At 47.9% G+C, this 27,048-nt stretch overlaps 1 protein-coding gene across 2 annotated transcripts in view; it reads right to left on the bottom strand.

Annotated features, from left to right (window-relative positions):
• Positions 1 to 21,610, bottom strand: part of LOC119430971 (serine/arginine repetitive matrix protein 1) — a 148,809-nt gene extending 127,199 nt beyond the window's left edge. For both annotated transcript variants that reach the window (XM_049657776.1, XM_037698438.2), the window contains exon 1: positions 20,796 to 21,610. The gene's annotated coding sequence lies outside the window, so the exon portion shown is untranslated. The remainder of the gene's footprint in view (positions 1 to 20,795) is intronic.
• Between the last annotated feature and the right edge of the window lie 5,438 nt (positions 21,611 to 27,048).

Below are 27,048 nucleotides of genomic sequence, written 5' to 3'. Positions count from 1 at the left end.
AGTGCTTGCATGCATCATGGTTAAACGCTCGTCCGGAAGGCGGAGCTCGTGTGGCTAACGAGCGCTGAAAAGCTCGCGCGCCAACTACAGCGCCGTAATGCGCCGCCTAGCGGGCGGAGGAAGCAGTTTTCGGTAGCACATGCTGCGATTTCACGTCAACAAATTCACCGCTCCGTATTGACGCGCAAGCGTCCAGCCTCTGACTTGACCGGGCACCGACGTGCTGGAACGTAAGAGCGCATGCGCTGTTCGCCCCGTGCATGGCGTATAGGTCAAAGCGCGGTTTGACCTAACGGGCTAAAGACAACGTTGACACAGGCGCGCGTCTGTTATCCTTCGGTATGTCGCACCATTTCCTTGGACGAGAACTCTGGTGGACGGTGTCGACAGTTCATAGTTGCACATTCACTGCCGTAGAGCCACCGGGCCAGCGCTGGTTCACTACAGTTTCTTTCTCTGAAGCCGTTGATATCCTTTCGATGCTTCAGTGTCATCGTGACGCACTTTGATGACATCTGAGCCGTTCAGCTTGTTGAATCTTGTACGCCCGTATGCTTGCGGTCCTGTTTCACAAGGTCTTTGAGCTACACCATGCGTGGTCTTCTGAACGTCACCACCTGAGAAGTTAAACTGATTTCAGATTTTGACAGCTTTCTTTCTCTGTATTTTCCTCCGCGTTTCGATTTTCCGTGACGTTAGGACGAATCGCTTTTTCTTTATTGCTGAGGTGTCTGAAGTGGACGGTCTAGGAGCTACCCGCGATCGGCTGGTACGCGACGCTTGGCCTATAGGGGGCGCAGCGGGGAAGAGTCACCTCACGATGCCGCACAGCGTGGGGACAGTAGGACAGAAGAAGGTCAAGGTTTACTATCTCTTCGGACAAAACCCTGGCGAAGCTCTGCGGATGACCACCCCGGAGTCCACACTACACTTTTTATCTTGGACCACGCATTGCTCGTCACGCGCGGTAGTTCGTCCAGCGGCCACCGAGAGGCACCGCGCAGCGTTCTTGCATTAAATGGTCAACGATAACTGGTCAGCAATCTAGATAAGCGACAGACGGTTATAGAGTATTAGTGGGGGGAAAAGCAGGGATGAGACGAGTAGAAGCGGAGTCGTTACAGGTGTGGGTAACCGTACAATATACAGGGACGTGCACATTTTGCTTAAAATGTCCGAAAAAAATTATTTTGCGTTAAGCGCTGCACTGTTCTTGTTCAAATTTCGCGCGGAGTGAGGGAATTTCGGCGTCTACGTCCTTCAGTGCAACAGTTACTTGCATTTTTTTCCCTTCAATACCTGGCAAATAACTGTGCAAATTAAGTGTTGCACTGAACTACGTAGACTGCAAAATGTCATCTTTCTGTGAAATTTCAGCAAGAACAGTGCACTGGTAAGCGCAGATTCCTTTTTCAAACCTTTTAAGCAAAATATGCACGACCCTGTGGATATAGAGTCTTAATGAAGAAAGAAAAGATCAAGGAGATATAGGCAAAACGCTAGACTGCGATATATGTAGTAAAACCTGATTAGCTAAAGCAGGCTAGGTGACTATTTGTCGCCGTCCCGTTTCAAAGTTGTGGCGCTTGAAGCAGAACTTTGTCTTAAGTTACTGCGCACGTTTACCTTAAGTGGGTTTGAATAATGTCCATGGCAAAAACGCAATATGAGAAGGAAAGGCTACACGTTTTGCTCACTCATACTAGAAGTTTGCCAACTGCTCCGTGCCGTTACGGAATAATTATGGCTAGCAAACGAAAGACTCGACAAGTTGGTCGAGGCAGCGGTTCAACATGTTCACCTGGACAAAAGTGGTTCTGTTATGTCTTTATCTGCGATTTGAAGCTTCCAATAAACTTTCCGTCGGCACGCGATCGAATGTCACGTATAATTTTTGCAGGGGCACGAGTTCCGCCCATTGGTGCTAGATTGGCAAATATAGACCCTTTTGCGGACAAGTCGAGTCATACACTCGTTATCCCTCGGTCGACTGATTTGACTTACTTAATGTGTAACATCGGAAATATCAGCACCAAATATCTCCGGCATCTCTCCTCAGCGTCGCACTTTGTACGCTGGAGTATACGGTACACTATTACACACCGGTGAATGCGTGCATTCGAGCGACCAAAAAAAAAAAAAAAAGTAAATATCTCATACCACCCCTACGTACTACCCGACGTTATCAAAAAGAAAGAAAGAAACATGTGACAGACGTCACGCTGCCTTTCACCCTCTATACAAAACCGAACTCCCGCAAAAATAGAGCGAGATTTAAACGCGCGCTTCACGACCTTCAATTCATTCTCCGAACCAACTTCGTGCGCTCCGCGTCTGACCTTACATCCTGAACGTTCACGGCCTGCATGCAGCCGCCGACTGCCGACTCCTATTCACCTCCGTCCATTCACGTCCGTCCGCTTCCATTCAACGTGACGTGCGCAGCGGCGGCTACAGCCACGATAAAGAAAGTGGATCGCCGCGAATGCACGCCGCTACACATATCGCCCGAACGGCGCATCTCTCGGCTCGTACAGACATGTGTACGACGTCCATTACGAGTAGAGCTCGCCTTCTGGCGCATATAGATCGTTTTTTTTTTTTATATTGCTTTCCACATGTCTTTCTTTCTTTCTTTCTCTCCCTTTCTTTCTTATTTCCTGTACGACTGGCGCACCCGTGTCACTCGATACCTGTAAACGAGTCGAGCAGGATATTCTGCGTCCTATTCGGCGCGCGCGCACGTGGCGAGATGAGCTCTGTAGCGCACGGTCTCGTGGTCTCCCCAGTGCCATGAATGCTGCGTTATGTTCTCTACAGACCACAGCGTCACGCACCAGTTTCTGCTTTTATGTGCCTAGCTTTCTTTTTTTTTTCTTTTTTTCGCGTTCGCAGCCACGATTCATGATTATCATGGTGGTGGAAATAAACTGGTAACAGCGTGTCTGCCACCGCCTCCCTTCATGGCCTTCGCAGCGTCTATATATATATATATATATATATATATATATATATATATATATATATATATATATATATATATCACTTCGTACATCCCATCCCGTCGCAAGTCTATCTATCTATCACGTATATATATATATATATATATATATATATTAGTGATTACACGCAATAGAATTGCCAATCATATATTGCTCAACGGAACTTCAGAAGCGTTTGTCATTCCCCACATATATCCTGTATCGAGCAGTAAAGTAGCGCATATATCCATCGCTGTCATACATGGAGGTAAAACAGGGACGCATATAAGTTCGGAAATAACATGCACGTGCCAGGGACAGTCGGCAAAGAGCGAATCGTGCCACAGCATCCAAACCCTTGTCCGTAATAAAGAGTAGTTCAATGTCTCCATTCCTCCACAACTCAGCAGCCGCAAGAAAAACCCCCGTATAGTGTGTTCACTCAAAAACGAGCTACGAGAGGAGAAGACGAAAAACCTGGAAATGGCGTTCACTTTTCTTACGTACAGCATCCCGGGAAGAGCGCCGTATACGTGGCCGATGCATATTCATAGCGTACGGCGACGCCTGCGCGACCTTGGGGCCGTTGGAACAGCACACGTTGCGGGCGTGACGCGCGAACATGTGCCCTAATGCAGCGGAGCGTGTTGTTGCCCGGCATATATACAGGAATGGAGATGGCTGGAACAATGCGGTAGCTGGAAGCGCGCTATAGACCATAAGCATGCCACGAAACCACGTACCGTAGAGAGAGAGAGAAAGAGTTCTTTAATGAATCCTGGAGAGGTGTCAACAAGGCGTAGCGTGCCACTCCAGATGGGTATGATGAGAAATGGAATGATACGTACAGAGCACGTCAAACAAAATGCAGAAATACAAGCTGATGGCGCCGCTTTGTAAGTCAACACCGCGTTTAACAAACGGAAGTGACTAGTGCCTAATCCAATTGCTTACGTTGCGCTTACAAAAAAAGAAAATAATGGTGCTGACACGGAAGCGGTGACGCGCGCGCTAAGGCGTTTTCGTAAGATGCACGACCATCGTTGTTTCCTTGTGTTGATTGATTACCTGCAGTCGTTCCATGCATTCTCAGATAAAACGAATCGAGGCGCATTTCTACGTTGCGCTCAGTGTATTCACACGTCGGCTGTGACTCGTTCGCTGTCACCTCAGGAAATGTGGCACGGTTGAACATTAGACGCTTTGCACTAAAACCGAAGGAAAGTCGGTGCCAATGTAGAGCCGATGTCGCAAAAAGGTGGGCCACTAATGGTCCAACGTTAGGCCTACATTGTCTTTTCTTCCGGCGCCTGCCTAGGGTAGGGTGCTGCACTTTGCAAATTTTTAGAGCGAATGTTCTACTACGCCATGTCTCGCAAGGTCCGCGTCGCAATGACCTTGAGCCGCCGGAGCGCGAGCCGCCGAAGCACAAGTGTGGCAGGTGTGACGTCACGCCACGTGATCCGCTGCGGAGAGGCGTCCACTTTTTTTTCCACTAGATTTCAGTGAAGACCACCTCACCTTCCTCGGTTCAGTGCGCTGATTAAATTCGTCAGACGCGCATTACGGTTTTGAACCGACATGCACGGCATGGCGGAATTTAATCTTATCAAAGTGGCCGCGACGTGGCGCGGCTAATCGACGACAGTAACAGTAGAAAAGAAGGTTTTTGGCCTTACGTGCCAAAGCCGCTCCTGTGGGCTACAATGAACGCCGCCTTAACCTGGGAAAGGGGGAGGGAAGGGAGGTGCCTTCCGGTTTAATTTTTGACCGCATGAAGCTCCTTAGGGCGCATCTCTACAACTAAGTCGCGAGCGCCTTCGGCCCATCAGAATGCAGCTGCCGTGGTAGGGAGTCGAACATGCGTCCTCGTGTTTATAACAGCAGCAAGTCACAGCCACTTAAATGGATATCTAAAGAGAACCACTAAGTCTGTTCAAACTGATAAAGTATTCTTTCAAGAATGGAAAAATTGTCATCCATCCGAATTTAGCACGCAACTACAAACTCTATTTTTGTTAATTTCATCAAGAAAGGTTGAATAGCAGGTGATAAAAATGACGAGTAAACTTATATTTATTATTGTTATCGTTATTGTTTTTAATTTCGCACCAAAACCTTAGCATTTGGACGTTGATGTGACTTCACACATTCCAGAGCTTTTTCCTTCGTTTTTTGCGTAAATGTGTACGGGTGACGGAGTACAAAAGTATTGTAACTTGCTAAGTTGCATTGTTGAGCTCTTTTCGAGTATAATTGAAATAAGGTATTCCGACAAAAAGGTAAATGAACTAGGCTTGAGCAGACGGCCGTGAAAATTCATGACGTCGGGGCGATCTGGTACGTGAATTTCAACGCGGCATCGACACCCGTATACCTTTCTTTACTCATTTTTTTGTGCTTTCTTGATTACTAAGCCTCCTCTCAGAGCAAGGGTAACTTTCGTTTGTATTGTAGATGCTTAATTTACTAATGCATGACAATCACGGTCCCTCGCGGCGGTGGGAAGAGCGGGCAAGAAATGCCTGCCGACGCTTCCCGTCCTAACTTTAGCAACGTCTCTCTATATCTCTCTGTTTCTGTCACTTTAGGCACGCACAATAAAGTTTTGTCTAAAGGAATAGATTTTTAATGTTTTCGTGCCTCCACAAGCCAACCGTCACAACAACAAGCATACAGGTTCATCAGTGTCACTGGATGTCCACTGTCGCCTTTCTTTCTATTATTAAGCACTTTTCTGCGACTTCGTATATATATCGCGGCATACATGGGCTGCTGGGACTACGGGAGATTTGTGTCACCTAAAGGGGTCAACTTCAATATGTCACTATTCGATCTCAGAAAGAGCGGACAGACTCATTCATACGGCCACGTCGAAAATTCCTCTCCATGACCCTGAATTCGCGGATACCCCAGTGTACAGTGAAACCTCGTTACAACTAAGTTGGAGGAGGAGTTCGTTACATCCATTATTACATGAACTTCAACATAAACCTTTACGAGGATTTCAAGGGGAATTACGCTTCCGTTTCAGTTTATTATTGGTTCATAGAATTAGTTACAAGAAAAGATATAAAGACAAGGGTAATGCAAGGGTAGACAAGGCTTACTTAGTTGCTTCCATTATTTCGTTATATGCCGTTTCATTATAACCCCAAGGTAAGTTTTTTTTTTTTTCTTGCGCCGGTCGTGAAACGGCCACCGGCTTCCATGCATGAACAGCGCGCGCTTCCCGGCTTTTTTTTTTTTTTTTTTAATGTCGCCTTAAGGTCACTTTTAAAGGCCTTCATGACTTTTTAGAGAGCTGCTTTCTGGCATTATCATTTCAACGCTGCCGACGCAAACTATTCACCATAACTGCCGACGCGAACTATTCACCATAACTGCCGACGCGAACTATTCACCATAACTGCCGACTCGAACTATTCAGCATAACTGCCGACGCGAACTATTCACCACAACTGCCGACGCGAACTATTCACCGTATGATTGCACCGACAGTCCTTCGCTTCTACTACAAAGCACCTGTGCTTGTCCTAGAAAGGCCTGTCGATTATATCAACTGTATTCCTCACGGTCTCCGAACCTCATTAACGTGTGTTACGCATGCTTGCCTAACTAGTACTATTGTTTTGTTCTCTTCCTTCATATCACATTCGCACTGTCCAAAGCCACTGGCGTCACTAATGAATCTGCTCTCGAGCCTCCAACAGCTTCGCGAATATTACGGCAGCGCACATAGCGCGATTATAAGAGAGTCAAAACAACGAACGTTTCGGAGATCTCGAAACAGAGCCATCGTTTGAAGGTACGCAGGGGGCGCCACGTTACACCTGTAAGCGCGGGAGGTCATCCACTATAGCCCTGTAATGCAGTGATTTGGGCTTGTTGGTATGACATCGTGAGGCTTATAGCGCATGAAAAAGACAAGGACCTTGTCTTTTTCATGCGCTATAAGCCTCACCCCTATAGCCCGCTCCTTTACCGTCGGCGTATTATAGGCCACGTGCATATTTTGCGCCTGCTCGTTTCTCCTTTTCCATTTCTTGATTTTCTTTTAGCGCTTGTTAGCGATCCCATGCGCGCAACTTCGTGTCGCCACGCAGCGCACACACGTGCAAGCAGACCCGAATGAGCGGCGCAGCGTATGAAGTCGCGTATATAGCGGGACCGGCATTCACCCACGCGTCACCTCTTTCGCGCAAGGTCGGCGTAGGCCTCCTCCACGTGCCTATCTGAGCGGCTAGGTGGCGCTGCAACACACACACACAATCTATCTCTCTCAGTCACCCACAAATACATGCACTCACAGACACACGCATACACTCACTCGCTCACAGGCACAAACAAACGCACGCATGGAGGCGATGGAGGCGCCTTACTGCGGTGGGACACACATTCACTCGCGCGTCTAGCGACACGCCGAAGCATTGAAGCGAGAGTGCGGCTAACTTTCTTGATTATTTGCTGGCTCGGTGATCTTTGCTTTCGCTTTGCCTTCGACGAGGTTGTACGCTACCTCTCGAAATTCGTGGGCGGGGCCGCGCTTTTCTCTGCGTATGTGTGGGCACCGCGGGCTTCCATCGGTGCCACGATGGAAAAGGAAAGAGATCTGTGCGCCTGTCGCGCACGTATACGGAGAGACCATATAACGACATGCGCGCGCTGGCGCGGCCGACCCTGTGTGTATATATTGGAGTGTCGCTGGTCGCGAGAGTGCGATGATGCTTGTGGTTGCTAGAAGCAGGCAGACCGCAATATGGGCGCCGCTCTCCGTCTCTCACCTTTTAAAAGTCAGTGCGGCGTTGCAAGAACGTTACAGGCCGGCGTCAGGTATGACTCGGCATTGAATGCCAGCGGTCCGGGTTCTTGATTCACAAGGCGTTTCGTTCGTAAATGCAGAAGAAAGAAATGTTTGAATTGGTTGTTATTAAATCGTGATCCCACAGTGTGGGACAAGTAGCTTTATTAGAAATTAAAAAGAACGATAGCTCGCTAAAGGAACGCCTCAAAATCAAAAGACTGGTGGCAATGCCACCTTCATGTTCCCGCACCAGCTTTGCATGACGTCACAGACCACGAACGAAGGAAAGTTCAATCTGGCAACCTTCACAAACTTTTATTGAACTCAAAACTGAAAAAGTTCCCAAACTCCCGCAAATACAAGCGAGACACGCTACGTCGTAGAAACGCCGCCCGCATTAGGATGAGGAAGGAAAACATCAATTAATTTACGTGGTTTAATTTACGTGCCAAAACTACGATTTGATTATGAGGCACGCCGTAGTGGGTGACTCCGGAATAATACGGACCCACCTGGGGTTCTTTAACCCGCACCTAAATCTAAGTACACGGGTGTTTTCGCATTTCGCCCCCATCGAAATGAGGCCGCCGGGGCCGGGATTCGATCCCGCGACCTCGTGCTTAGCAGCCCAACACCATAAGCAAGTAAAAGAGCAAACTCACATGTTAAATGAGAACGCCTTGCATTCGAACGTTTCCCATTGTTAAAGGAAAGGTTAGGAATTGGCAGGAACTGTCACAACCCACTCGCCAGAAATTGTTAGAAGCGCGGATATTTTCACTGCTTCTCCACGAAAATCAGCAATGTATAGGGACGGTGTATAGTTGCCGCACATCGCAGCAAGTATAGCCAGTAAACTCATTAAGTTGTAGGCTGGCTTCGAAGAAACCTTGTTGGCTACGTAAAAGCCGGTTGTTCCGGTACAGTTACGAAAGCTTTTATGAAAGCTTTAGCTTGTCCGTGTACGTATTGCAGCTTCCAGAAGCGGTTACGTCACCGATGTTTACGTTCAGCACCGGTGACGTAAACATCGGCAGCAGCGGTGGTGTCATATTGTGACTTCCCTGTAAATAAATTGTAAATAGCCTTGGGCATCAACTACACGTAACAATATTACAAAGCACATTATAACTATTATTTCGAATAACGACTATATGAACTTAAACGTTTACGTAAGCATATATGTCGCCAACAACGTGATCAGCTCTAACGTCTCTTGCAAAGAGAACGAGGATGCAACATGAATTTTTTTACAGCACATTGTAGTTGAACAAAATGCCACAAGGTGTCGCTACGAGCGATGTTACTTCCGTTCAATTTTCCGGTGAGTCAGTACTCCGTACGCTGCGACACATTTAAATGCACTAAGAAATTTACGCACTTTGGAGGCCTATCATGTCCCCATATATCTCTCGTGCATTTCCTGTATTTGCCACGCTGCGATTGCTACTTTATCGTCAAGAACGCTATATTTACTTCTTGATTGATTGATTGATTGATTGATTGATTGATTGATTGATTGATTTAAAATACCCTCAGGGCATACGGCATTAAACAGGGGAGTGGTTAAAGAGTAGTAGAGAAAAGCAAATCAAACGAACCAGTGCAGTCACTTCATCGTAACACAATGATTCTCCTGATTATACATAGTTAGCTAATGTTTCGCGAAAAAAGTTTGTTATCGGTGATGGCTAGGATACTTGAGGGAAGGTGATTCCATTCCTAAGATGTACGGGGGATGAAAGACTGAAAGAAAGACTTCGTGCGACATGAATCGATTCCTATCTTACTGCGATGATCGACTGGGTATGCTGAGACGCGCGTGGCCATTGGTGACCTGAGAGTAGCGGGGGCCCAGCGTGAAAGATAACAGGGGCACGCAGATAATTGGCGTTTTTTTTTTTTTTTTTTTTCTACGAGATAAGCCCCAAAGGGTGTACACCTTTCTTAAGAGTGTAGAGGCTGGCTGAAACTCCCAGTTCTTACGAGGCCAGAAACGTCCGTTAAACGAAGCAACAAACAAGAGAACCAACTATGGGCACAACTTTGAAAACGCTGCGTAGTTTTAAGGGTATATACACACTACGAAAGGAAAAATGCACGCGCCCATGCGAGTGTCACTATATATGGAGTCACCCGCCTTTTCTTGCATACAAGCTACACGGCACACAGCGAAGCGGAAAGTTAACTCGCGTACCCGCGTCGCACTCCGGTGAGCTCTCTCGTTTTCCTCTGTACACGCATGTTGCGCCTTTAATGGCGCCTACAGAGCTTCTATAGCTGTAAAGGCCTGACTGGCAAAAGACCTGCAGCGAGGCATGGGTGTCTGCAGAAAAGGGACGGATCGACGGCGTCGTAGACTATCTCGTCGAGTGAATGAACCTCCGAGAAGCCGAGCGTCCTCGTTAGCACTCTCAAGGCCGGGTCGCGTATGCATAAACGATGACGGAGAAAGTGGCGGGAAAGCGCGCGATGTCACCGTAGCTATAGCTACCTATATACGGGGCCGACCGCGCGTCCCGCAGCGTGTAACGAGATCTCGCGGGGTTCGGTGCACTCCGTGAGACGTACAAGGTGGTGTCGTTCTTCCTCGATGGCGTGAAAGGGCAGCTGTAAGCTCCCGAAGCAGCGGAAGTTCACGTATCCTCACAAGCGATATGACTGAGACACGCTAATTGATTTCAAGAGGCCCTAGTGTCCATAGCTGAGCAAGTAACTTAGCACAATTAAAAAAAAAAAAAACACACAGACACAAGAAAGGGAGACAAAGACAAGCGCTTGTCCTTGTCCCCCTTTCTTGTGTCTGTGCTTTAGTGCACCAAGTTTACTCGTTTAGCTATGGAAAACCAACTAGCCCGACACCTAATTCCCCCAGTACACAGACACGCGTATGCCACTCGGGAAAAAAAATGTCAGTTGAGTATAAGGCTGCGTTTCAATACCAGCCGTAGACAGAGCTAAATAGACGGCAAGACGGGCAGCGGCCATCTTTAGTCTCTTTTCAATTCTGTGTCCTCTATTATAGCCTGTCTGTTCCGTCAAATCTAAGCGAGTACAGAAAAGTCTCAACTTAATCTCATAGTCTGCGACTTTATTACAGCACATACGCGACACTTTCTAGGCAGCATACTAAATTTTGATCTAGTACGCAGTTGACAAGTGTGGCGAGATGGGCTTGTTGGTTCATCTTGAACAGTAGTGGTTGAGCGCTTAGTAAAGACGAGGACAAAGAAAGGAGACACAGCTGAAGATGTGCACCATGGCTGCTTCTCGAGTGCGCACGACGTGATACCGCAAGACGAACGCCGATGTCGGAATTAATGTTGTTAAGTAAAATAGACTTTTTACGCTGCAAAAGTACGTATACAATAATTAATACTTGGCGCATGGCCAACAGCAGGGTTGCAGATCAAGAGATGCGGCTGTCGGTTTAAATATCTCGCGAGAAACCAAGATCTGATAGGCTTGAGCAAGAAGTTCTGGGGGAACCGAGTGGTTCAATTTTTCTGACAACCATAACGAAGCTAAGATGCAATGAAGCCAACGAAAGCCTAAAGACAGTTGACTATAGGTATACGCATTACGACAAACCAATTTCACCACGTTCAGAGCGCATGCGCGGCTGTCCTGTCGGCCCCATGACGACAGCAGTCATCGTGGCTTTCCAACTGTACTCCGGTTCGAGGCAACATTGAGGGGCATATCGAGGAAAATGCAACTGCAGATTTTTTCATCAGTGAACTTTAAGAGATTAAAGTTGGGAGTGGTAGCGTCAGACGACAGACGCATGAATCCGTGATTTTTTTTTTTTTTTTCGTTTGTGTGCTTGTAAGAAAATATAAGTTGATCGAAGACATCGTCTATAAAGGAAAGACACTCTGCAGGAAGTGGACATGTATCTGACGCGACAGTGATCGGAGGAGGCCCAGTTCGCATACACATGAACTGCTTTCCCTGGAAAAGAGTGACAGTTCCCGCAGAGCGTGTGCCTCTTTTGATATACGCTTGCAGTTGCATAGCGCTGACTCGTTTGCATAATTTCATTAGCCCAATGAGCTTGCTGTATCCGTGCGACGAACCTACGAACCCGAATTAGGGACAGCAGCCGCGCATTCCTTTCAGACTTGGAGTGCACGGAATTACCAACCCGACAGAAGAGGAGCGCTTTTCAAGCCGTCGGTATACCGCAAGCTGATTAGCTTTTACTGCGGTGTGTATAGTCCAGGGGGTGCATTTTATGGCGGTACACGTCACATACCATCAATTACCCCGCACGTTATGAGCTAGGACAGTGCCCACATTTACCGACCTGCCGCGGTGGCTTAGCGGAGCTGTGGCGTTCCACTGCTGTTAAGCACGAGGTCCCGGGTGCGATTCCCTGCCTCCGCGGCCGCATTTCGATGCGGACGAAATACAAAAAAGCGTTTGTGTGCTTAGATTTAGCTGCACGTTAAAGTAACCTAAGCGGTCAAAATGTCCTCGGCGCGCCTCTTAATAAAATCGTGGTGCTGGCACGTAAAGCCCCAGAATTTGATTAATTTTAAAACGTATACCGTCGAACCTCGCAATATAATGAATGACGTTGTACTTGCAGCGAAAAACTTCGTGATATCGCGAATTTCGTTACTTCGAGGTTTCGTTAATTCAATGTAACTAGAATCGGGAAACAAAAATAATTCGTTAAGTAGCGAATTTCGTTAAATCGAGGTTCGATATGTGGACGTTTGACCGTATAGCCAGAATGGGGCCCTGGGCGTGGCGGAATAAGAACAGAGAATTTCGAAATGAAATCGAATAATTACAAAATGCAGCCACGGGTTCACAAATACGCGCCCGTTCAATATAATGTTCTGGCCCACAGTGTACCCACCAACCTAGGATCAAAGCCCATAGGATAAGTGTGGACGCAGAATGATGCTGCATGCAGGGCTGTATAAGCACACTCCTTTCCTTGCAAGCTCACAAGGATTTGCCTACGTTGAGCGACGTGCGGCATAGCAAGCGTGATTCACACAGCCTTATATTTTCTCGCGAAACAGATTTCCCGCTGCGAATAGCCTCCACCCATTAAGATCGAAGATAACGCATCAACGCGTATCTACCAACACAGAGCATCCCCGGCGTCTCCTGTCCTTGATTTCTCGTGTTGCGTACAGGTGGCGTGGCGATCGCGAGTATCGCCTTCTGTTAAAAACTGTCAGCCCCTCCACTGGAGTGGAGATGGATGACCAGCGAAGCTGCACTACGTAGGGAATTATGTATTTCCAATTATCGCTATTTACATGTTATGGTGTAATTGGTTATTTGAACTATTAAAGAATGATATATATGATATATATAGAATCTGTAAAGGAATATGTTTATCTAGGTCAATTACTCACAGGGGACCCTGATCATGAGAAAGAAATTTACAGAAGAATAAAATTGGGTTGGAGTGCATACGGCAGGCATTGCCAAATCCTGACTGGGAGCTTACCACTGTCGTTGAAAAGAAAAGTGTACAATCATTGCATTCTACCGGTGCTAACATACGGGGCAGAAACTTGGAGGTTAACAAAGAAGCTCGAGAACAAGTTAAGGACCGCACAAAGAGCAATGGAACGAAAAATCTTAGGAGTAACGTTAAGAGACAGGAAGAGAGCGGTGTGGATCAGAGAACAAACGGGGGTAGACGATATTCTAGTTGACATTAAGCGGAAGAAATGGAGCTGGGCAGGCCATGTAATGCGTAGGATGGATAACCGGTGGACCATTAGGGTTACAGAATGGATACCAAGAGAAGGGAAGCGCAGTCGAGGACGGCAGAAAGTCAGGTGGGATGATGAGGTTAGGAAATTCGCAGGCGCAAGTTGGAATACGCTAGCGCAAGACAGGGGTAATTGGAGATCGCAGGGAGAGGCCTTCGTCCTGCAGTGGACATAAATATAGGCTGATGATGATATATGATCCGGTGGTTCTCATTTATATAGTGACCGCAATGACCATGGCCTTATGGTCGCTACGGTACACGACCATAGGGTGTACGACAAAGGTTGGCACGTTCTTCATAAACACGTCACCAACGCCGCGGGCGTTCGGTGCGAACGCGGGCAAAACGCCGCCGCCGTCGACAACAGTTGTGCGCGTTGTTTGTGTGACCGCACACAACCGCTATCAAAACGCTGGCTGCGTGACGGAACGGCTAAACGCCGTTGTCAACACAGTTAGGGGAGAGGCGGGCGAGAGCCTAGAGAGAGTCGGCGGGACAGAGGGCAGAGGCCGCAGTGGGAGAGCGGTCACGCACACGCACAGTCTAGGGTGTCTCGATGCCCTCCTCGCCCACCGTTCCTTCCACTGGGAAGTCGCGTTTGCTCTCCGCCACGCGTTCGCTCCCCGTGAAAGCGCGCGTCCCTCGCCCTCGCGCGCTTTCACTCGCACATAAGTCGCGTTTGCTCAACCACTAGGTGGCGTTGGTTTGCTCTCCACCGTGCGTTCGCTTCCCGTGAAAGCGCGCGTCCCTCGCCCTCGCGCGCTTTCACTCGCACATACAGCATACAGCCAATGAGAGTTTTTAGATGCGAAGCAGCTTATGGACGGGGCTATGTCGCTCCCTCCCTCCCTCCGCCGTGCGGCGTCCACACCCCTACTGCGCATGTACGCCAAGCTCCGGCTTCCACTTCCGGTTCCGTTTCCGGTTCCGGAAGCCAGCTTCCGGCTTCCGGAGAACGGTTCCGGCGTTTTGCCCGAATGATCCCCCGGTGCTTCGCCCACTCATCATCATTCACTTCGTGGATATGCGGTGTTGAGAAGAGGGCTCGAGCCGCTGCCACGAAACGGCAGCGGCGACAGGCAGATCCCGAACTTCGGGCTCGCGAAGCCGAAAGGAAACGTCATCGCCGCCGAGAAGCTCCTACTGATGCAACGAGGGCTCGCGTAATGGGAACTTGAGTCGACCCCATGGCTGCTTCGCATACTACTCAGGGTTCCCCTGCCGGAAGATGGTGTAATTTTTTTTTCTATTGCCCGACGCGACCATCGAAGAGTGAGCCCTTAACAGCTTCGCTTTACAAACTTTAAATGTATTCATTTATGTATTTGTCGTGATCCTCTGTGCACACACCTCTAACAAGCATACTTTCTCTCGAGTCTACAAGCCTACTCAGTCGTAACACGGACCGCCAACACACAGGTGACGAGGCCGTGGAGGTATCATCAGCTACACTGCTGCTACCTCACTAACTGAAAGAAACTGCGAGACATTTAGACTCCAGCATTGCGTTAGATCTGCAAGTCTATTTTTCTCAAGCAGGAATGCTGCATTAAAGGTCACCTGCAACGTGCAGAGTTCTCTTTTCTGATGATGTTGATTTAAAAATTACGTGAACCAAGGAACCAATGCATATGTTTAAATTTCATTGATGCGGGGTGCAACTGCGGCAGTCTTGCGAGGTAGCATACAGGCCTGTCTGGACATTTTGGAGTGAATTAGAAAGCGCTTCCATGGTATTCAACCGTTGGTTACTGTACAGAAAACACAATTCGAATATCCTCCGTGTGCTTTGCCCAGTCCGTGTGTTGGCTTAAACCGCAATATAGTGCGGTCTTACATTAGCACGTCTTTGTGCTTTAGAGATACGTAAGACATGAAGAACTTGATTCGCTCTTCGATTACGAATAACATAGATGCGCTCACTGTCATTACATTGTTGATCAAAATGTCATGCTACATAATTCTTCACTGCAGGGCTTGTCTTCGTACATTGTCTGCAGAGCGACCAATGTACGAAGATGCTTCCGACTTTCAGTTACGTCAATCCAGTGTTTCATGAGTAGGCTTGGTGTTGCATGAATCCATGTGGCCATCGCTGTTCAGCATAATCAGTTGCATATCATCCTCATTGCCATCGTCATCATCATTATAATCATGTCCACTGCAGGACGGAGGCCTCTTGCACGAGATGATTCCATCTTACCATAAGCCTGCAAATCCCTTAATTTCATCAGATCACTTAATTCTCGGCCGTCCTCGAGTGTGCTTCCCTCCTAAGGCGTTGCGCTGCTGAGCACGAGATCGCGGGATCGAATCCCGGCCGCGGCGGCTGCATTTCGATGGCGGCGAAATGCAAAAAAAAAACGAAAAAAAAAGAAAAAAAAAACGCCCGTGTGCTTGCGTTGCAGTGCACGTTAAAGAACCCCAGGTGGTCACAATTAATCCGAAGCTCTCCACTACGGCGTGCCTCATAATCAGAACTGGTTTGGCACGTTAAACCCTAGAAAGGAAGAATGCTTCCCTCCCCCTCGGTACCCATTGTGTAACTGCAAAAAAACACCGGTTATTACTTGGCATTACTTGGTGTACTGCAGATACTGTGTTGAATTAGGTCACGGAGAAGCTCTATTCGGGCGACTGTTGTACCTGAATAATTCGCGCAACATAATTTTTTCTAAGAGCTTCTTTGACTGCCCTCCTAAAATTCCGCAGGCCAGGAGAAGGCGCTTGAAGACATTACAGAAAGCAGCTAATGAGCGACTTTCAGCGCTTCTGCAGGAAAATTAAAGAACGCGGATTATAGACACGTTCGACGCTAAATGCAGACGCCGCAGATAGTATAGACGACTGCAGACGCTGTGTGTCTCCCCGCAGTCTGCTTCGCAGATGAATAAAGAGAAAACAAAAAGCGTTATTCTATAGGGTTCTATTTACAAACCAGGACGAATTGTCCTTCAACTGCAAAGCTTCCTGAAAAAAAAAAAAAAAAAGAGCGTACAGAAATCACAAGTCACGCGCCAAACTTCGTCTTCCTCTTCCTGTATTTCTGTTCCAATCCCACAAATGACACTCGCTGCTTGACGTTCAGTGTTGGCCGAAGACCTGCCGCCGGAATCTCTGCACTGAAAACCGAAACTACCAAAAAAAATTGTTGAAACGCTAGCCCAGCCTATTAACGCTATCGCATTACAGTCACCCATGCAGGCCTACCATGTGGACCCAGCTTCCTTGACTCTTTCACCGAGTTTCGGCATCGCTGTCTCTCCGAATGGAATTGTGTCTCTCGCATAGTCCAGGCACGCAGTGGGAAATCGCCAAGAACAGCTGTGACGTTTCGCGTGGAGGAGTTTCGAGAGGAAGCCCTTGCCAAGCGGCAAAGGTTTATGCGTCACAAACGATGTTCGCTTAGTTCAATGCAACCCCCAAAGGACATTTACTAACGTCTAGGCTGGGACGTGAAATTGATCGTGTCATTGCCAGGGGGCATTCTGTAAGTGTCCGCCAAGTGAACTGTCGATTTCAGCTGGCGCTGAATGGATAAGAGGTTGGCGCCAGATTGTTTGGTTGGCGCCAACCAAGAGGTTGGCGAGAGATCGGCGCCAGCCTAATACTGGCTCTGACCAATCAGTGCGCGCTGAAGTAAACAGTCGGAATAACCCCGCCTCTCCATCTCCAGTTCCCAGTACAGGCGAGCGTCTCTACAGCGAACTCCTCTGCAACAAAATGACCTTTATAACGAAGGAATAATTCAGCCCCGGTTCTACTGTGAGATTTGCGGTGTGCGACCTTAACATCAAAGTCCCCTGTATGACATGATTTCGAAGGAACCAAGCACTTCGTTATAAATGCATTCGACTGTATCTAGTTGGGGCAAAGTATACCGTTCTAGGTGGAGGAAAGTTAGACAGTGAAATGATCGTAATGCGAGCGCTTTCGAACCGTAAACGCACTCCTAGCTTTGCGGAGTTATCGAGGCGTAGAAACGTAGTTAAAGCGGAACCAGGCAATCTTCCCTCTAGTGAACACGTTACCTCCAAGTATAAATAGATTTGTAAGCTCGCTCTTCGCCCGTCAGAAGCAGCCGCCACTTCGAGCCGACCAAGCATGTTGTGCCAGTTGATGTTTTTTTTTTTTTTTTCATCTTTATTTCGTTTCACTAGCTTCTTTTCGTCTATCGTAAGCCTTAATTACCTTCGCGCGCACTCTGTTGTGTGTAGAGAGAGTATCTCAGTCGGCCATATAAACTTCGCGCGCTTTAAAGCACTTTCTCGGCCGGTGTGGTGCCGTCGTTAAAAAGAGAGAGAGAGAAACGAAGCCTCCTGCACCGGACACCACAATATATCTTCCCAGCTCCGGAGCTGAAGATATACATTCTATGTAGTATACAACCCGTCATAACACCTCTCACATTATACTCGGCGTTTCGTGGCTACAAAAGTGCGATAGAAGAAAACGCGATATGGAGCGCGTCATTACGCGCGAAATGTTCTTTGTCGTGCACGAAGGCTCAATGCCGGAAATATAGATTTTCTTTTTCTTGTTGTCAGTTTAGAGGGGGAAAAAAAGTGCGCGTACTGAACTTTCATACAGCCAAATTAAGACTAAAAAATGATGCCACAAGCTCCCTCCACGCAGCTAACTCCTACAGAACTCATTAAATCACGCAAATGACTTCCGCGTACCAGTCCAATGATAACATGAGGTCAGCGAGGGGTTAAAGATAGTGAGATTTGTTATAACAAGTTATTATAGATTGTCTTCCGACTTCAAGCATGCTGAATACAGAGTACGGCACCAGCAAGTGTATTCAAAGTACACGCTGTACGTGCCTGTGCTAATCACTTCATAGTCTGGCCGCAGAAAGAGCGATATCAGTGGTTTCTTCGGTGGAATATCCGCGGACAGTATGATAATGGTCATTAGCACCCACCGTCATCAAAGCCGATGGCAATGACCGACATCTCTGAAATAAGTAAAAGTCTCAGTATTCCGGACGTTTTGTTATTGTTTCGACTCCTGTTCGGTTCAGTACTTCACTAACGCAATAAAGACTTACGGCAGATTACGTCAAACCTTGTTTGCACCAACAGCCATGGATGACAGCGATTCCCGAGTCCTGTGTGGATGGCCACGTATCAATGCACACTGCATGCGCCAACATGTCGCAATATACAGCAAATGCAGAATATTCAGGAAGTTGTTTGTGAGCTGACGTGTTCTTTGACATATGAACTAACGATTATATTGAACATGAAATCGAGTATTAATACTTTTAATTATAATTAATTCATTGACGATTTAAAAGTATTCGTTCGTTAGACGTCACTAGTATCGAATTCCAGAATGAAAGCGCCTGCGAATTCTGACAACTTCCTCCCATATGTTAAGTTCTAGCAACTGCAGTGTAAGTTAAACGGTAACCGCTAATGCAGTCTCGTGTTAGGTTCAGGTAGAGTGAATGACCTTTAAATCTATGCGTTCGTTGTACTACATCATTCGATAAATCATTTCGGCTATGTTCTTCATCGCCGAGCCGAAATTCATGATCCTATGGACGGACATTAAGTCAGTCTATTCTGTGACGTCACTCCTTCACAACGTCTTCTGAATGTATCCGGCGCGGAAAGATGTGAACTGTTAGCGGAGAAAATAGCTGCTGGAGGACGAAATTTGGCCAAGATATGTATGAAAGCAGAGACGTCATTGCCTGACGTCCCACAATTCGAGCTGTCTCTACTGGTCTCTTTTTTATCTTCGTACATATGCGAGTTAGTTTGCGTGACCTTTGTCGGTGTCAGAAATGTGGCTACACGCGATTGTGAAGACCTTTCTCCGGCATGACGTGGAGTTCGAACTTTATACCGGTTTAAGTACACTGCTCCCGAAAGTTAAATGCCCTTGCTTTAGCATAATGGAATATTAACCATCTTCGGCGTCGGTCATTGACAAAATTTTTGACTTCAGAGGTTGCCTGTGGGGAATTTGAGGGATTTGTCGCTGTTTACGTCATAATATACATTTGCGCTAATGTTCTGACGTACCAGATGTCCGTTATCTTCTCACTTTTTTTTCTCTCCTAAGCGAGATATACCAGTGTGCCTTGACTTAACAGAAAAGTCGAGAAGAATCAAGAGGGGGCTAGATTTACAACAGCAGTAATATGAAGCCAACAGACAACGAAGTTAACGAAACTCTGAAGGAAATCGGCATTCGTTTAACTTACTGAACCGTAGAATCAATCATGTATTAGCTCTCAATGTTCGATAATCTTCACATTATTAATAGAGGAAAATCAGCTTGCAACTCGCCGGAGCCCAATGCACGTCTCCGCTAGGGAGGCAAGAATTAACGCAAATAAATTTAAACACAACGCACACAAGAAGGGAAGAGAAAGAAAGGCAAGTGCTTCCGCGCATGCCTGATTTACGTGGCTCTCCCATTTGAGCTATACCGTTAAGGTTGTTCCTCCGTTCAGTTTTCTTGGATATTTGTGTACGCGTGTTTATAACCGTGACTTCGGAGTGTTAGCTCTTACACCAAAAATGGTGTAAGGGTGAGAGTTATTTACACCGTTTACACTGTTGTTTACATTAAGTGTGTACGAATCAGATGGTCGCTTTAAGCGTGACACGCATGCACTGAATACGCTATAAGCGCGACCGCTTGGTGAACTGTTTCAGCGGAACACTCGTCGTGATCATGGACAACTGTAAGGATTACAAAGTCAGTCTGTATTTCACGCACTCAAATTACTTATACTCGACCGGCGCTGTTTATGCTTCACAGATCGGTGGACGCAAAGCCGGTAGACGGACATCGCGCGAACTCTCGTACAAGGAAGCAGAAGTCACTTGTTGGAAGCCGACGTCATCTGAACAAGAAATATTTCCGTGGGACAGCTGCATACGCATCGTGAGGGTAAGTTTCTTTCTTGGGGTTGTATTTTCTTTTTCTTTATTTTCATTCGTGCGTGCGGCGTCCCTTGCTTTCCCTGAATGCCGTCTGCTGCCGTCTATCGCGAGTGAAGTGATCCAGACGATTCGAAAGATGTCGTCTGCTTTGTGATAGACGTGCCTCCGGTCGTCACTAAGGATGATCGTTTTATATTTACACGGTATCGTAAACGTTACGCCAACGCTTCTTCGTAATGAGAGAAACCAACGCACGTAATCGCAGGGATCACCACACCCTACGAGCAGTGATTTTGGTGACAACCGCGCGAAAGCGATGTATGGGGGGAAATTAAATGTTCGCCACTTACAGGATGCAATGAGCTTGATTCCGACGCAGCGACGATGCAGTTGTGGCTCGCTGTCGTGAAGCCAGCAGGAGGTAATAAGTTGTCGTCCTTTCAATCAGCCGCTCTCGGGAAGTCTTTCGTGACGTCACTGGATGCTGGACGAAATTCTTTCACCGACTTATGGAATGTCTTTCCCGCAGGTTTCGATGATTGGTGTGCACTATGTTCACGGATTCTCCAACACTCCAAACTGTGCTTGAGAAGTTTCACTTTTGATGAAAAGAAAAAAAGTGTAGAAACGTGAACTAATCAAAGCAAATCGCTGTTCCTCCGATGCAGACGACAGAAAGAAAACTCCAGAGAGAAGTTCCAGACGACACAATCCTTCCGCACAGTGGCTAGCAGACGGAAACACCACAGGGCGTCCCGCGCGTACTCCTCCGCGCAAACGAACGATCGCGCGCTCCGGCACCTGGCAACAGGTGTGTGCAGACGACGCTTTTCGGGCGCCCCAAACGCCTCGCAGACGAAAAAACGCGCGCTCGCACGGTCGTAGTCGATCGAAATTTTTTTCTCCTACGTTTCGCGCACAGGCCCAGACAAACTTCGCAACGCGCGCAGCGGCTTAAGCTAGACCATCCCACAGCAGCGGTCGCCGGTGCTCGCGTCGTCTGCCGCGCGCGGTCTCCCAAATGCGTCGGCCGAGAACCGCTGCCGCCGCAAGCGCCGCTTCCCCGCCGCCACCACAGCGAGCGAACGGCCAGCAGCCATCCGTGCACAGGCGCCGATGCCCCCCACGCATGCGCGCTTTCGCCGCCGGCGCCGCTTCCACGCCCCGTTGGGACAGGCTGAATAAAAACTGCGCATGCAACACCACTTCACCATAAACGGCGGCTAGCGCGCTCTCCCCCACCTCCTCAACCTCCGCCTACGCCCGTGACGACAACATGACGTCACGACACAACGAGGCGGTGACAGAAGGGAAGAGTCTCGAAAATGAAAAAAAGAGCGGGAAAACAGACGGCGCGCTACGCAAATGTAGGTCTCATTGTAATTTTTTCCTCGGCAAATTGGCGGCAGGTAGGACGCTAAAGTGGGTAAAACATCGTACGCGAAACGACTGCCTGCGTCTGGTTTTTTGCAGCTTTCGTACAACGCGGTGAATGAAGCGAGTATTTCTTTCGTGTTCAAACTTTACTCGACGCGCGGCACAAGGTGGTTAGCGAGCGCCATCTCCCAGCGCTTAGTCTAAGCTCTCTGGTTTCACTTTCTCAACATCGTCTGCTCAAGGCGGTCGCCGCCGTTGTGGTGCCCTAGGGAGATAGAGCGGAAAGCGGGCGCTCTAAAAAAGACCGCCGCCAGTACACGACGGTACGCGGCGCCACATACCGGTCCTCGACTTTTTTTTCCGCTCCTGTCGGGCAGCCACCGTGCAGGCACTCGTGTCATTTGCATATGCAGGGAGTGAAATTCTCCGCTTTGCAAAATGAGATAACGACATCGTATATAACGGTCGCTTTGGCCGGCTTTACAAGCGAAATGCTCCGACAGGTTGCAGCGTGGACGCCATCTAGCCACTCACATTGTTTCATGGGTGACTAGGTTTCTCGTTTGTCGCACTATGCAATCTGTAACCTCCGCGTCGGCCGGTTGGCGTGTAGCACCTGCCCGTTTTGGAACGGCGCGCCGCGGCCTCTAACCGGGCGACCTTGCCTGCCCACGATGAAGAGTACGGGAGCGTGATCCGACGACGGAAAAGGCCTGCCAAATTGCGATCCCACTTGAACCGGCCTGCGGCTTGCCCTTTTCTTATTTTTTTGCTCTTTCATCGATTTCGCCTCGTTCGTTTGGGGGGCAGGTGCGCTATTGCCCTTGTGTCAGACCGCGTGCTGTGGTCTCAGTGTGTGTTTGGTTTCATGCGCCCGAATCACGACGTTCGTATCGAACCTTCGGGTGGCCGCCGCCGTGGTTCGAACGTTTGCCGCGTCTTGGGGGGCGTGACGTAGCCGTTTGTGGCCGGTTTGCGTAATCATCGAAAGGCGCTGGCGTGCGGTGTAGGTAAGGCATTTCTAGGGGGCGCGCTAACGCCGTCGCTACGCACCTTCGGTTGTTGCAGATGGTAGCTAGCGTGCTTGTTATACCGTTGTTCGAAGACGAAAAGGGATGGCGTAAGCTCGCGAGTACTCCTGCTTTGACGAATTTGCTGGCGAGAGGGTCGTTTTCGCGCGATGTGTGTCCGAAATTTCTCTACGGTTGTGGTGCGTTGAAGGGATTGTACAGCGACATTGAAACTTTGTAACGAGTGGCGTTGTGTGCGAGGTGGCTGTCAGTAAAGCTAGACCGACCGAAGCTACGTGTATGAAAGATTTGTTTGATGCTCGAATAAAAAAAAATATTGACGCTCTTGTTGAAGGTTGTATTTAGATTGCCTCGCATGTATGACATCTGTCTCATGAGACGTCACCGAGCATCGCGTGCACGTCACAGAACCCCAGGTGGACGAAGTCAAAGTAACAGTGGAGCCCTCCAGTACGACGTCTCTCGCATCGATTTGGCTAAACCCATTTGATCTTGGAGTTCGATAAGCACCTAGATTTTCATAATAGGATGTCTTTATTGTGCTGCTTTCAGACGTTAAACGCCTTCACCACAATCATCATCATCAGAAGGCCAGAGCCGGAATAAGCTTAGCTGTTCGATCCATATTTTTCCTCGGCTCTAGAGTATTGCGCGACACTCGAACCCGGATATATCGAATCTGAAGAGTTTGATATATAGGTAATTCGATATATAAAATGAAAGTTTGCTACAAAAATTTTCTAGGGGATATTACGGCAGTTCTTTATACACAATAATTCGTTATATATGGGTTCGATATATCTTTGTTCGGCTGTGCACCGTTCGAGTAAGCTCCCTCACAAAGAATATTGTGCGTACAAATTAGGAGCCAACATCTGCACAGGATATGACTTGAAGCGAACACTATGGTCTTCTACTGTCCCCGATTAGGCTAATCTCTTTTCTGCTAAGTGCTAAGGAATGTGCGCTGATAAATGTGCCATATCAGGGAAACGTTCTCGTTAGCCTCGTTAGTCTTACAGCGCGTTACAACGTTGATAAACGTTAACTCACGGCGGATGCTGATAAAGATTAATGAATGCTGCTAAAACATGTGTGCTATTTCACTATTAACGGGAGCTCTATTTGGAACAACCGTATTGCAGACCGGTCGAAGAAAGAATACGCCTGCCCCCCACTGATCCTGAACGACATACAGAGTGTTTTCTTTTTAGCTATTTTCAGGGAAAAGAAAAACAAAATATGGGGGGAGGGGGGGGGCTGTGCAGATCTTTTTAAAATAAAGAGAGAGAGAGAGAAGTTTAATGATACGAAATGCAGAGAGGTCGGCTTGAGGTATATTCCTCTAGCCAGCTACTCGGCGTTGGGGGAAGGGGAAGAGGCAAGGAAAAATGGAAGAAAGAGGCGCGTGATGGGGGACGATGAGGAGAAAAGGAGGATGCAAAACATATGGCAAGCAATTTGGCATGCTCAAAGCCTACAGTCCAGGCCCGTACTTTTTAAAAAGTCCAGTAACTCCTGGATGGCCTTGAAACTCGACGGAGCGTCTGGACAAGGGCCTAAAATAACGTCCTCCGAAAACGGTGGGCTGTCGAGGCGCATTTTAAAATAAACACTATGCAGGGGAGTTGCTAGGCAAGGCGTGCATACTTCGTTCCTCATAACGTGAGTTTCAGAAGAGTCCCAGGTTATCGAACCGGGACTGAATGGAAAACCGAGAAAAAGCGAAAAAAAAAAAAAACGTTGTTTTTTGCTCGAACCTGAACTGGGCCGGAACGTTGCGGTCCTGTCTCTTTTTTTTCACTCCGGAGTGAACTAGACCTAAAAAAATAAAATGAAAAGCGGACAGATCCCAGCCTCTGTGGGAATCGATGTTATGCGAAGCCGTGTGCGGAGAGCCTACCAAGTTAACGGAACGACCATGAGAGCACCAATACGTAGGCGGCTCTTTCATGACCTACATGACACGCATGTCATGACATTCATGTCATGAGTCCTCAGGAGTCCCTTTAGCTACACCCAAGAGACCTTAAGGTGAAAGTCTTAGTCATGCTCATGACTATGACTTCGACCATGAACCTGTAGTCTTTTCCTTCACTTAGTACCACATCCAAACCCAATTCATTCATTTTTGGGTGTTAATCTTTTTTTCGCTGAGTCAGTCTCGTTTTTGCTCAGTCATGGTCATGACTATGACTTCTACTACAATCCTTTAATGTTTCCTTCACTTAGTGCCCACGCCCTAACCCATGTCAGTGGTTTTTGAGTATTAATCTTTTTTCGCTGAGTCATTGTCATTTATGCGTAATCATGCTCATGACTGATTTCTACCACCATCCTTTAGTGTTTCCTTCACTTAATGCCCACGTCCGAACCCATTCCAGTGGTTTTTGAGTGTTATTCCTTTTTTCGCTGAGTCATTCTCATTTTTGCTGAGTCGTGGTCATGACTATGATTTCTACCAGCATCCTTTAATGTTTCCTTCATTTAGTACCCACATCCGAACCCATTTCAGTGGTTTTTGAGTTATTCATTTCTCTGGGTCATTGTGATGACCTACATGACACGCATGTCAGGACATTTATGTCATGACCTATCACTTATGTTTGTCATACACTGCTGTCATACTATGCCTTTTATGGTACCTAACAAGTTAACGAAACGACCATGAGAGCACAAAGACGTAGGCGGATAGATAGATAGATAGGCATATGGTTGGGAACGTGTCATTGCTCATTGGAGCCAAAGTTTTACGTCTTAGGCCTTTGTGTTGTCCAAAGCAACCACCGTCCTCGGACTACTTTCCTGGATGATGTTTTTCAATGGAGCATTCAGAATGCGTAACGAACTCGCGAATTAAGATTACACCTGCAAGGTTTTGAGGCAGAGAGTAAGGCTTTTATCTAACTGTGCACTGTATCCTTAGCAGTAAGCAATGTGCGAATCAAATAATCAAAATTACTTTCGTGTGACGCCAGCGCTTTTCATATTTGACGCAGTGGGCAGTTCGACCTTCCGCACCTGTACAACGCGGCGCGGTATAAACCGTGACCGTCAAACTTTACACCTGAGCGTCTCTTTCCACGTCCCGAATATGTTACCATTAGTCAGTACGCCCAGTCTGTTGCAGAAATACGATGTGTTAAAGAAACAGCTTCGCACATTAACAGCGAAGCTGTTTAAGCCAGCCGTAATCGGGTGGTTCGTGGTTCGTATCAAGAAACAAAAAGTGGTCGCAGTTTCACCTGAAAGGCGAAGCATCAATAGCGATAGCAAATTTGTTGAGAGCTATACGGGGTAATGATAATAGCTTGATCAGCTGTATAAACTTGGACATGCAGCAGCACCGGCAACACGCAGAACTAATGTCGACGCTGTCGGCGTTTTGCCAGCTTTCACACAAATTGCTGACTGTTGCCGGAGCCTCTGATATAAATAGGCACCGGGTGCCGCAGCTCAACGTCACCTCCCTTTCCTCCCCCCCCCCCCCCCCGGCCTTTCGCGCGTCGGAAGAAGGCACGTTTGCTCTACATATATGGTGATTGTAAAGGAGGAAAGAGACGCCTACTTCTGCAGCCCTTAAGGAAGCACGGCGCAGAACGCGCGTTTTTTCTCCGCGGTGGGTTCACTCCCCGTGAAAGAGCGCGTCCCTCGCGGCCTTTCACTCGCACATACAGCGTTCGGCGGCGCGCGGCGACGATTTCATCTCCATTGACGTCATATGGAACCTCACGGCAACGGCAACGCGACGGCGACGGCGACGCCGACGGCAGAAATCTGCTTTGGAGTGTCCATATAATTGCTATCGCAATAAAAGAAAATACTTTCTTGCCGAGGCTGTTTGTCGCGTATTTCTTGCTGCCTCGGCAAGAAAGTTTATTTTCTTATGTTTCTTGATACGAACCACGAACCACAGATTACGGCTGGCTTAATGCGAGGTACGCCGATGCTGCCCGGCATATTAAAAGAAGCGCCTGTGCCCTAAGTGTCACGGATCACCAAGGCAAAGAACTCGCCGCTGTCACCATCCGGGCAAGAGCCACCGAGACTGCAGAGGAAACAGCAATCGTTCTGGCGATAACAACTTGCCCGGAAGTAGCCGTAATTCTCACTGATTCCCAAGCAGCAGCTCGCAACCATCAAAAAGGACGCATATCAGAACCCGCACTCAAGATACTTCAAAATCACATCGCAC

The sequence above is a fragment of the Dermacentor silvarum genome, chromosome 10 (genome assembly GCF_013339745.2).
Source record: "Dermacentor silvarum isolate Dsil-2018 chromosome 10, BIME_Dsil_1.4, whole genome shotgun sequence".
NCBI classification, from domain to species: Eukaryota; Metazoa; Arthropoda; class Arachnida; order Ixodida; family Ixodidae; genus Dermacentor; species Dermacentor silvarum.
The sequence above is the reverse complement of the archived record's forward strand: the minus strand, read 5'-3'. Positions and strand labels throughout refer to the sequence as shown.